We start from the raw sequence: 10930 nt of genomic DNA, 5'->3' as shown, positions 1-10930 counted from the left end.
GTTGATTATTCATGGCGATAGACGAAGAAGACTTGTGCCGATATGTTCTTTTGTGCGGGCACGTCGTTTTCTTGTTAGTGGTGGCATGGCTTTTCTTGCCCATGTTGTTGATACTCGTGACGAGCGACCACCCATTCGTGAAATTCCGGTGGTTAGTGAATTCGAAGACGTTTTTCCGGACGAGTTACCTGGTGTTCCGGCGGAAAGACAAGTTGAATTTCGCATTGAGTTGGTTCCGGGAGCTACTCCCATTGCTAAAACTCCTTATCATTTAGCACCAACAGAAATGCAAGAGTTGTTAAATCAAACCCAAGAATTGCTTGAGAAGGATTTTATTCGACCGAGTGCTTCGCCGTGGGGCGCTCCAGTTTTATTCGTGAAAAAGAAGGATGGTAGCATGCGGATATGCATCGATTACCTGGAGTTGAATAAAATGACGACCAAGAATCGTTATCCATTGCCTCAGATTGACGATTTGTTTGACCAACTCCAAGGTGTGACATATTTCTCTAAGATCGACCTACGGTCCGGCTATCACCAAATGCGGGTCCGTGAGGAAGATATTGAGAAAACGGCTTTTCGAACGCGTTATGGGCATTTTGAGTTCGCAGTTATGCCTTTTGGTCTTACGAATGCACCGGCGGCATTCATGGATCTTATGAACCGAGTGTGCCAACCCATGTTGGACAAGTCAGTAATTATGTTCATTGACGACATACTTGTTTATTCAAAGAGTATGAACGAACATGAACATCAATTGCGTGAAGTATTGAAGACGTTACAAAAGGAGAAGTTGTATGCTAAGTTCTCCAAATGTGAATTTTGGCTAAGGGAGGTTCAATTCCTTGGCCACATTGTGAACAAAGACGGTATTCAAGTAGATCCGGGGAATATAGTGACGGTGAAGAGTTGGAGACAACGGACTACGCCTACGGAGGTCCGAAGTTTTATCGGATTGGCCGGTTATTATCGTCGATTTATCCAAGAATTTTCTAAGATCGCTTCTTCATTGACGAAATTGACGAGGAAGAACGTGAGGTTTGTTTGGGAGAACGAGCAAGAAATTGCTTTTAAATTGTTAAAAGAGAAGTTGTGTCAAGCTCCGGTGTTGGTTTTGCCGGAAGGGGTGGAAGACATGACGGTTTATTGTGATGCCTCATTAAATGGACTCGGGTGTGTTCTTATGCAAAGGGGTAAAGTCATCGTTTATGCCTCTCGACAATTAAAGGAACACGAGACGAGATATCCGACTCATGATCTGGAGTTGGCGGCGGTTGTGCATGCGTTGAAAATTTGGCGCCATTACTTGTATGGTGTCAAGTGTACGATTTATTCGGATCATAAGAGTCTGAAACATCTCTTTAATCAACGAGATTTGAATTATCATCAACGTAGGTGGATGGATGTGGTAAAAGACTATGATTGTGAGATACTTTATCATCCGGGCAAGGCAAATGTGGTCGCGGATGCGTTAAGTCGAAAGAGTCATCACCCGGCGTTACGAATGGGATTGTTACGTATGATTATTACTAACGACTTTCTTGAAAAACTTGGTGTGATTCAAATAGAGGCTTACGTTCACAACAAGCATGCGAAGCGAATTGTGGGACAATCGGAGTTCATTACTATGGGCTCGCGGGGTTTGTTGTCTTTTCAAGGAAGAGTGTGGGTACCTAAGATAGGAGATTATCGACAAGTGCTACTTGATGAAGCACATAAGTCAAAGTATTCCATTCATCCGGGCGCAACGAAAATGTATCTTGATTTAAGGAAAGATTATTGGTGGCCGGGCATGAAACGTGATGTTGTGAAGTATGTTGAACAATGTGTCACGTGTTTGCAAGTTAAGGCCGAACACCAAAAGCCGTATGGTAAGTTACAACCGTTAGAAATCCCGAAATGGAAATGGGAGCACATTACCATGGATTTCATCACAAAGTTACCTAAAACGGCGAGGACCCAATTTGATTCGATTTGGGTTATAGTTGATCGATTGACGAAAAGTGCTTTGTTTCTTCCCATTAAGGAAGCGATATTGTCGGAGACCTTGTCTAAGTTGTTTATCAAGGAAGTCATCTCTCGACACGGAGTTCTTATATCGATTGTTTCGGATCGAGATACTCGTTTTACATCTCGATTTTGGGAAAAGTTTCACGAAGACATGGGTACGCAATTGAAATTGAGCACGGCGTATCATCCTCAAACGGACGGCCAAACCGAACGTACGAACCAAACTTTAGAGGATATGTTACGGGCGTGTATTATTGATTTTGGTGGTAGTTGGGATGAGCACTTACCTTTGGTGGAATTCTCGTACAATAATAGTTATCATACTAGTATTGGGATGCCACCGTATGAGATGCTTTATGGGCGTAGATGTCGAACCCCGATTTGTTGGGGTGAAGTGGGACAAAAGGAAATCGGGAGTATCGATTTGGTTTTAGAGACAAATAACAAGATAGATGTGATTCGAGAGCATTTGAAAAAGGCTCAAGATAGACAAAAGTCGTATGCCGACAAACGTAGACGAACGATCGAATTTCAAGAAGGTGACATGGTGATGCTTAAGGTTTCGCCACGGAAAGGTATTATTCGATTCCGGAAACGAGGAAAGTTAGCTCCTCGGTTTATTGGACCATTTAAGGTTTTAGCTCGTGTTGGTGAAGTCGCGTATCGTTTGGAATTACCCGAAGAGCTTGCGGGGATCCATAATACATTTCATGTTTCCCATCTCCATAAGTGTCTTGCGAATGATTCATCTTGGGTGCCATTAGACGAGATCGAGCTAAATAATAAGTTAGAGTATATTGAGGAACCGATTGCCATACTTGATGAGAAGGTCAAAAGGTTGAGACATAAGGAGGTTAGGACTTTTAAAGTTCAATGGCAGCGTAGTAAGGGTTCCGAGTTTACTTGGGAGCCCGAAGAGTTTGTGTTGTTTTATCTTCCTTCTTGTCATGCGGCTTGGATAGCGAGGACGCGCTCCGATTCAAGTGGGGGAGAGTTGTAACACCCCGTTTTCCCGTACGTATCGAACGGTACATACTTAATCATTTATACGTTTATAACTCGTTGTTTATGCGTAAATGTATGATTATAAGTGTAGATAAATACATATGTATACTTGATAATGTGTGCATATGTAAGTCTATATGTGGGGTTTGATAGCGTTTAGTCTTGTTATACTCTTGCGGAAGGCTAGGTGAATATAGGATGCGGGTTTGGGACGTACAAGTTAAATAATGTAGAAATTTGATTAAGTTGGTCAAGCTGCCAAGATGCAGCATTAGGCCGCGCCGCAACAAAGTGGTCCGCGCCGCGGCAAAGAAAACAATTCTGGATCAGAAGTTGGGTTAAGATGGGTTCATTTTCCTTCGATATGTCGCGCCGCGACATTTGGGCCGTGCCGGGCAATTCTGCTGGACAGATTCGGGTTCTAGCTCAATTTAAGGGATTTTAAGGGGTAAAATGGTAAATTCATATGTGGATCTGATGGGAGCTTTAACTCTCCACCACATACTCATTTATTTCATTTCCTTTTCCTTTTTCTTTCCTATTTCTCTCCCAAAACACAAAACCTACTTAGTTTGATCTTGAGATTTGGAGTTGGAGATTTGTGAATCAAACCTAGGAGCGAGATTTAAAGTTGTTCTCCTTGTTACTAGCTACGCGTGGATAGTCTCAGTAAGTTCTAACTCTAAGTTTTGAGTTTTAATTGGTTAATAACTAGGGTTTTGGGTACTAGAGATTTGTATGACCCATTTGAGGGTAAAATGGGTGAGTTTGGGTTATGTTGTTGTAATGAAACCCTAATAACCATAATCTAGGGTTTTGGCATTGTGATTTGAGGTTGTAAGTGTAAATTGGTGTTGTTAGTCACTAATACACTTTAAGAATTATGAAAGATGTGTTAATGGGTAAGTTTGACATAAAATGGGTCAAAATGTACTAGTTGACCTAATTAGATGAAATGGGTATGTATTACCCTAAGTTTTATGTTAATTGAAGTTAATAGACTTTACTTCACTAGTCTTAGTGATTAAAGTCGAGTCTTAGCCATTTATGGGCGGTTGTGTGTAGTTGAGTCATTTAATGCAAATTGGGTCATTAAATGCTCAAGTGGGTGTATTGTGGTTAATTCCACTAGTTGTGAAATTGATTGTGCACTTAATGATTTAGGTACATTGCGTTGAAGCTCGGAAGTGCTAAATCATCATCCTTGTGATAAGGTGAGTGGAATAATTATACGTTCATGTATATGGCGTGTTTATTTGTGAATGTTATGGTATGAACCATGTGCCGGTAGTGCCATAACATGTATGGGACGGATATAGGATGTGAACTACGTGCCGGTAGCATCGAGTGTGAACCACGTGCCAGTAGCACTATAAAATGAGGCGTGAACCACGTGCCGGTAGCGTCAAAGTGTGAACCATGTGCCGGTAGCACTATAAAAGAGTGAGACTCAAATGTATATGGTGTGAACCACGTGCCGGTAGCACCATAGCGTTATGGTTAACCATATTGTGTTGTGATTCGTTTAGCATTATTTATATGTAGTGTTGAGTATATGTTAATGAGATTTTGTGTCAATGTACGACTTGTTGGTATTTCGGGTATGATTGACTTGCTATGTGAGTTACATGTTCGTACGAGGTATTTGGAATTTGTGATTGCAAATAGATGGGTTATATATATGTATGTATAACTATTGCATTCACTAATCATTGCTTACCCTCTCGTTGTTTACCATTTTTATAAGTTCCGGCTTGGACAAGGGTAAGGGCATACGGTTGGATTAGTTGTCTCCCGTTTGTGTTGACAGGGGATGCTTTTGGGATAGCTTTTGAAGTGGCCGAACGTTTTGGGTAGTTTAGCCCCAAACCATGCTCGAGTGTCGTTTGGATTATAAACTATCATTTGTTGTTGGTTAAACTTGTATCACATTCGTTAATGGCCTTTGTGCCTTTTTGTAAACATTAAACTCGTAGTATATTTTGACGAATCGTGTGGAATGGGTTACATATTTAATTGGCGCGTAAATGTGTATTATATTAAAAAAAAATATTATCGTACGGAGTATGGGTTGGGTTGTTTCACTGTTGCTGTCATCAATGATGCCCGAGAGAATGTTTGCGTAGAATCTCTGAAATTGAATGTATGATAGGAGAGGTGCTGAGTGTATTTCTATCATGCGATCCCAGATAACTAGGCCAAAATCAGCAGTTGGCAGGAACACGATTCCATAGAAGATTTTTAACAAGAAAATGGTGATGTGGTCGGATCCAGTCTGCATCAGGTTGAAACATCGGTTAACAAATATATACAGTACTGCCCATCGTTGTGCCATACGTTGTTTTTTGAATGCTCTTATCTTTGTGACCTCTCCATCATAACCGAGTTGTTGAACGGCTGCTAACATCTCATTTTCGGAGGGAAATGCATCATATTCAGCTCTTACAGGGATGCCTAAGAATCTTCTCATGTCAGTTAGAGTGAATGAGACTCTCCGATCAGGGTTTTGAGTGACTAGAAAGGAAAAGGAGTCAGGGGTGTCATCAACAGATGGAAGGTAAGTCATGGTGTCCCGCATCAAGAGATGCTGCAGCTCAGAAGCATGCTCGAACTCAGTGAATACGTTACGCATTGGGTGGTTTAGTAATATGGGGATCCAGTAGTCACATGGGGTGGGGACATCTTCATCAAAAAAGGCATTGTTCGACATTGCTGTTGTATCATGAGCATGGTTAGTTAAAACACAGTTCATATGATGTGTTTGAAAAAGTTGGGTAAAAAACATTTAATTATAATTTTTTAATTAAAATTTGTCAAAGACAGTTTTAAGATATTTCCAACACTTAGAAAAATTTTGAACAGGAACACTTTTCGAGCAAGGGAAGGTTTTCAAGCAATAGTGGGTTTTCGAGCATGCACTATTCAAACATTACATACAACACATTTTTCAGACAGGTTTTTCAGACAGAACATTTCGAGCAGTAAGTTTTCAGGCAGAGCACATTTTCGAGCACAACAAGAGTTTTCATGCAAAGCTTTTTCGAGCAATTAAAAGTTTTCAGTCAAGTACTTTTTCGAGCAGAGACTGTTTTCGAGCGTTCGAAAACATGAAGTTTTCGAGCACTCTGTCTGTTTGAACACATATTGATAGTAAAGCAGAGACATCAACAAATCAGGCCAAGATATGCTTTAATGAGTGAAATCTACACTAAACCTAACTCGTTTAAAAGAATGAATTGAGACTAAACATCTGATATGCTTATGTTCAATTAAGAACCCTAAATTTGTCCCTTTTTTGAAATTGAGATGATAGGAGCATCTAACGATGGATTAAAGGAAGTAAGGATGTTCAAATCATCACAAACATGAACCCTAAATCAATTTAACCTAACAGTTTGCATTTTAGGTGTAATCGATCGGTTTTCAGTTCTGGGGTTTGATACCTCTTTGCACAGTAAACAGAGATTAAGCAAACTAGCATATAAATCATGGCATTTCTTACATGTTTAGATGATTACAGATGCTATTTAAGTTCCTATGTGACACTGGATTGAATCATAAACACATAAAATAGAAGAAAATACCAATTTTGTTAAGGGTTGGGGGCAATGAACAGTAATGATGATGATGATGGTTCTTCTGAGCAAGTGGGTCTTTGAATTTAAAAGTGAAATTTGAAAGTGATGGGGTCAAAAGTGAACTTTTATCCTTTTATAGCCACATAATGACCAAATAAAAAATAAAAAATTCAGTCAACCTTGCTCGAGAACCTTTACACACAAATGCATAGTTTGAAAAGTTTGGATTTCAGACACCAATGCTCAAAAATTTTGGATTTCAGACACCAATGCTCGAAAAGTTTGGATTTCAGACAACAATGCTCGAAAACCTCCAGACTTTGAATTTGCTCGAAAACTTTCAATTTTTCGAGCAGGTTTGGATTTTAAAGGGATTTTGGTTCAGTATGAAAGCCTTAAGAATTTTTAAGAAATTCTGTGAAATAATCAAGTTAAAGTTTAAACTTTAATTATTTTTCAAAATTTAATTTTCTCAGGTTTTTACAACTTTTGAGACCGGGAACCATGAGGCAGTCATTTAGACACATCCTCCTGAGGCAGTCACCAGGACACATCCTCCATCATTGCTGACTGATTGGTTTGGGGCAGTCATCTAGACACATCCTCTTGAGGCAGTCACCAGGACACATCCTCCGTCATTGCTGACATTTTAATGTTAACTCCCCTAGACAGTTGCAGGATTGAGGAGAATTAGTTTAGAAAGAACGAGTTTTACATTGTTGTTTATGTAAAAGTCAGTTTAGATTTTGAAAATCACATTGACACCGGGTCTCACACTGTAATGTATGTGAGAGCCATTGTTCTCATCTCCCCCTCAAAATGTGATGCATCAGATTTTGAAAAACACAGTCCTCCCCATAGGCAAGTGCATCACTCCCCCTAGGCACTTGCTAGGATCCTAAATGGAAAGGAAATCAATCATGCCAATTTTACCAACCAGATTTTTTAAATGTAGGTTCATCTAGGGCCTTGATCAGTAAGTCAGCTAGTTGACTTTTGGTGGGTACAAAGTACAATTCAACATTGCCTTTCTCAACATGATCCTTAATAAAATGATAGCGAATGTCAATGTGTTTGGTTCGAGAGTGGTGAACTGGATTGCTAGTGATAGCAATGGCACGCTGAGAGTCGCCGTAGATCGAGATTTTGTGGAATTTGAATCCATAGTCAAGTAGTTGGGACTGCATCCACAACAATTGGGAGCAACAGCTTGCAGCTGCAATGTACTCAGACTCAGCTGTGGAAAGAGAGATGCAATTTTGCTTGCAGGAGGACCACCAGAGGTGCTTTTCCAGTTTACTTGGTCACCACCATGATCAGCATCCGTGAATACCGTAAGGTTGAATCCAGTCCCGAAGGGATACCAGATTCCGAGATTGGGCGTGCCTTTGAGATAGCTAAATATTCTCATTACGGCCTTGTAGTGAGAGTACCTAGGGTTGGCTTGAAATCGGGCACAAAGACATACAACAAACATGATGTCGGGTCTACTAGCAGTGAGATACATCAATGAGCCAATTAGGCTCCTATAGAGTGTTTGATCGAAAGGTTGACCATCCAGATCAGCATGTAAAGAAATATTGATTGACATTGGAGTGGGGCTGATTTTCATCTCAGGAAAATTAAACTTTTTGAACATATCAGAAATGTATTTTGATTGACCGATGAAAATCCCCTTCGGAAGTTGTTTAACTTCTAATCCTAGAAAGAAATGGAGTTCTTCTAGCAAGCTCATTTCGAACTTGTTTTTCATGAGTTCAGAAAACTCATAGCAGAGAGCGGGGGAAGTGGAGCCGAAGATGATGTCATCAACATAGACTTGAATTAACAAGATGTGTTCTTTCTGTTTTCTGATGAATAGAGTCATGTCTATAGTTCCATGTGAGAAACCGTTCTTGAGAAGAAATGCGGTCAGGGTTTCATACCACGCCCTGGGCGCCTGTTTTAGACCATATAGAGCCTTGGAAAGGAGATACACTTGGTTGGGGCGTTTGGAGTCTAAAAAACCTTCAGGTTGACTAACATAGACCTCTTATTGAAGAATGCCGTTCAAAAAGCAGTTTTTACGTCCATTTGATAAACGGTAAATCGCTTATGAGTAGCATATGATAGAAATAGACGGATGGTTTCTAATCGAGCTACAGGAGCAAATGTTTCGTCTTAGTCAATTTCTTCTTGTTGTCTGTATCCTTTTGCTACAAGACGTGCTTTGTTACGAATGATGATGCCGTGAGGATCCTTCTTATTTTTGAAGATCCACTTGGTATCAATAATGGTTTTTCCAGATGGACGAGGAACAAGTTCTCATACTTCAAGCCAATTAAATTGATAAATTTCTTCTTGCAGGGAAATAGACCAGTCGGGATCTTGGAGGGCCTCAAAAGCAGTTTTAGGTTAGATCATGCTCAGAAAGGCAGCGAAGAGACATTCATTGTTAGAACCCTTGCGAGTGCGAACAGGAGCGTCTGGATCACCAATGATTTGATGAATTGGATGATCCGCAGTCCATTTTGTGGAATGTGGAAGAGGTGAAGTAGATCCATCATCAAGAGAGGTGTCGATATGCGAAGAGGATGAGGATCTAGTAAGTTCAGTGTTGTCAGTAGGGTAGGTGGCATTTTCTTCCCACAGAGGAACAAGGGTATCTGCATTTTGTTCAGTGGCAAGTATGGGAGGAGTTGTAGCATCTAAGGACCTAGAATCCATTTCATTTGAAGGAGAATCTTCACTAGATTAGAGAGGAGGTGATTCAACAGCTGGAGGATGAGAGTTGGTAATGGGAGCGTTGTTTGAGGAAGACACTCCAGTGTCAAGGTCATCCAGAAGAAGAAATTTGGATGAATTACTTTCATCGGATGGTGATTCTCCCACAACTACTAGAGTAGAGGAATCGATTGTGATTGATTCGGGGGGAGCAGGTTCAGAGGGTACCGTGGGGTTTGACGTCATTGGAGGGATGATGGGTTCAAACAACACATCCAGATCATCAGAGGTGGCCAGTGGAATATGTCAAAAGTGAGGATCAAAATTGAGACCAGGACGAGAGCCGTTATGTCCAAGTACCATTCTAGACATCTCATCAAACTTTACATTGGTGCTTTCTTTAATGATTCGAGTTCGATTATTATAAACAAGATATGCCACACGATCTTGAGAGTAGCTAATAAATATTGCTTCATCACCACGAACATCAAACTTTCCAAGGTTGTCCTCATCATTTAGAACATAGCAGATACATCCAAATATGTGAAAGTACTTCACATTGGGTCGACGATTGAAAAGAAGTTCATATGGAGTTATGTCGAACTGACGGTTAATGATGGACCGATTTTGGGTGAGGCACGCAGTGTTAATAGCTTCAGCCCAGAGGGACGGAGGTAATTTGGAATAAACAAGCATTGTTCTTGCGGCTTCAACAAGAGTACGATTTCGTCTTTCAACAACGCCATTTTGTTGTGGAGTGCGAGCGGCAGAGGTTTGATGGGTGATACTGGCCTGGTCAAGATATGAATTAAGAACCGAGTTTTGAAATTCCATGTCGTTATCAGTTCTGAGGATTCGAACCAGTCTATTGATGGAGAGTTAGATTCTTTTTAGGAATTCAATGATTATTTTGGGGGTTTCAGACTTTCTTTTCAGAAATCTGACCCAGGTGTAACGAGAGTAGTCATCAACTATCACCAGAATGTATTTTCGACCACCTAGACTGGAAACACGCATTGGTCCACAAAGATCCATATGTAGCATATGTAATGGACTGGTGGTGTTGAATTCATTTTTTGATTTGTGGGAGGATTTATGAATCTTTCCCATAGCACAGGAAAGGCAAACGTATGTGGAATCAAATGAGATGAATGGAACATCGTCAATAAGATTATTGAAAACTAGTTTGTTGAGGTTCTGTGAGTGAAGGTGTGACATCCGGTGATGCCACAGCCATGAGGTTTTAGTAGAAGCTTTGGAAACCAGGCAGAGTGGTTGTAGATCTGAGACATGTTTTTCATGGCAAGAGAATAAACAGTGGATTCACGTTTTCCTTCGAGTAAATTGTCTCCCTCCATGGTTTGAACACAGCACATGGACCTTTCAAAGATCACCCAGAGATCACTGTCACAGAATTGACTAACACTGAAGAGACATCATCCAAGGCCTCGAACATAGGACACGCACTTGATGGTTACACCGTTGAGCACATAGTCTCCATACCCTTCAATGGTTGAAATTTCATCATTTCCAAAGCGAACTGTACCTAGGAACTTGTTGACATAGTTTGTCAACATGGATTTATCACTAGTCATGTGTCTGGAACAACCAGAATCCAGATACCAAACACATGC

The sequence above is a fragment of the Rutidosis leptorrhynchoides genome, chromosome 11, assembly GCF_046630445.1.
Source record: "Rutidosis leptorrhynchoides isolate AG116_Rl617_1_P2 chromosome 11, CSIRO_AGI_Rlap_v1, whole genome shotgun sequence".
Classification (NCBI taxonomy): Eukaryota; Viridiplantae; Streptophyta; class Magnoliopsida; order Asterales; family Asteraceae; genus Rutidosis; species Rutidosis leptorrhynchoides.
Note: the sequence above shows the minus strand (reverse complement) of the source record.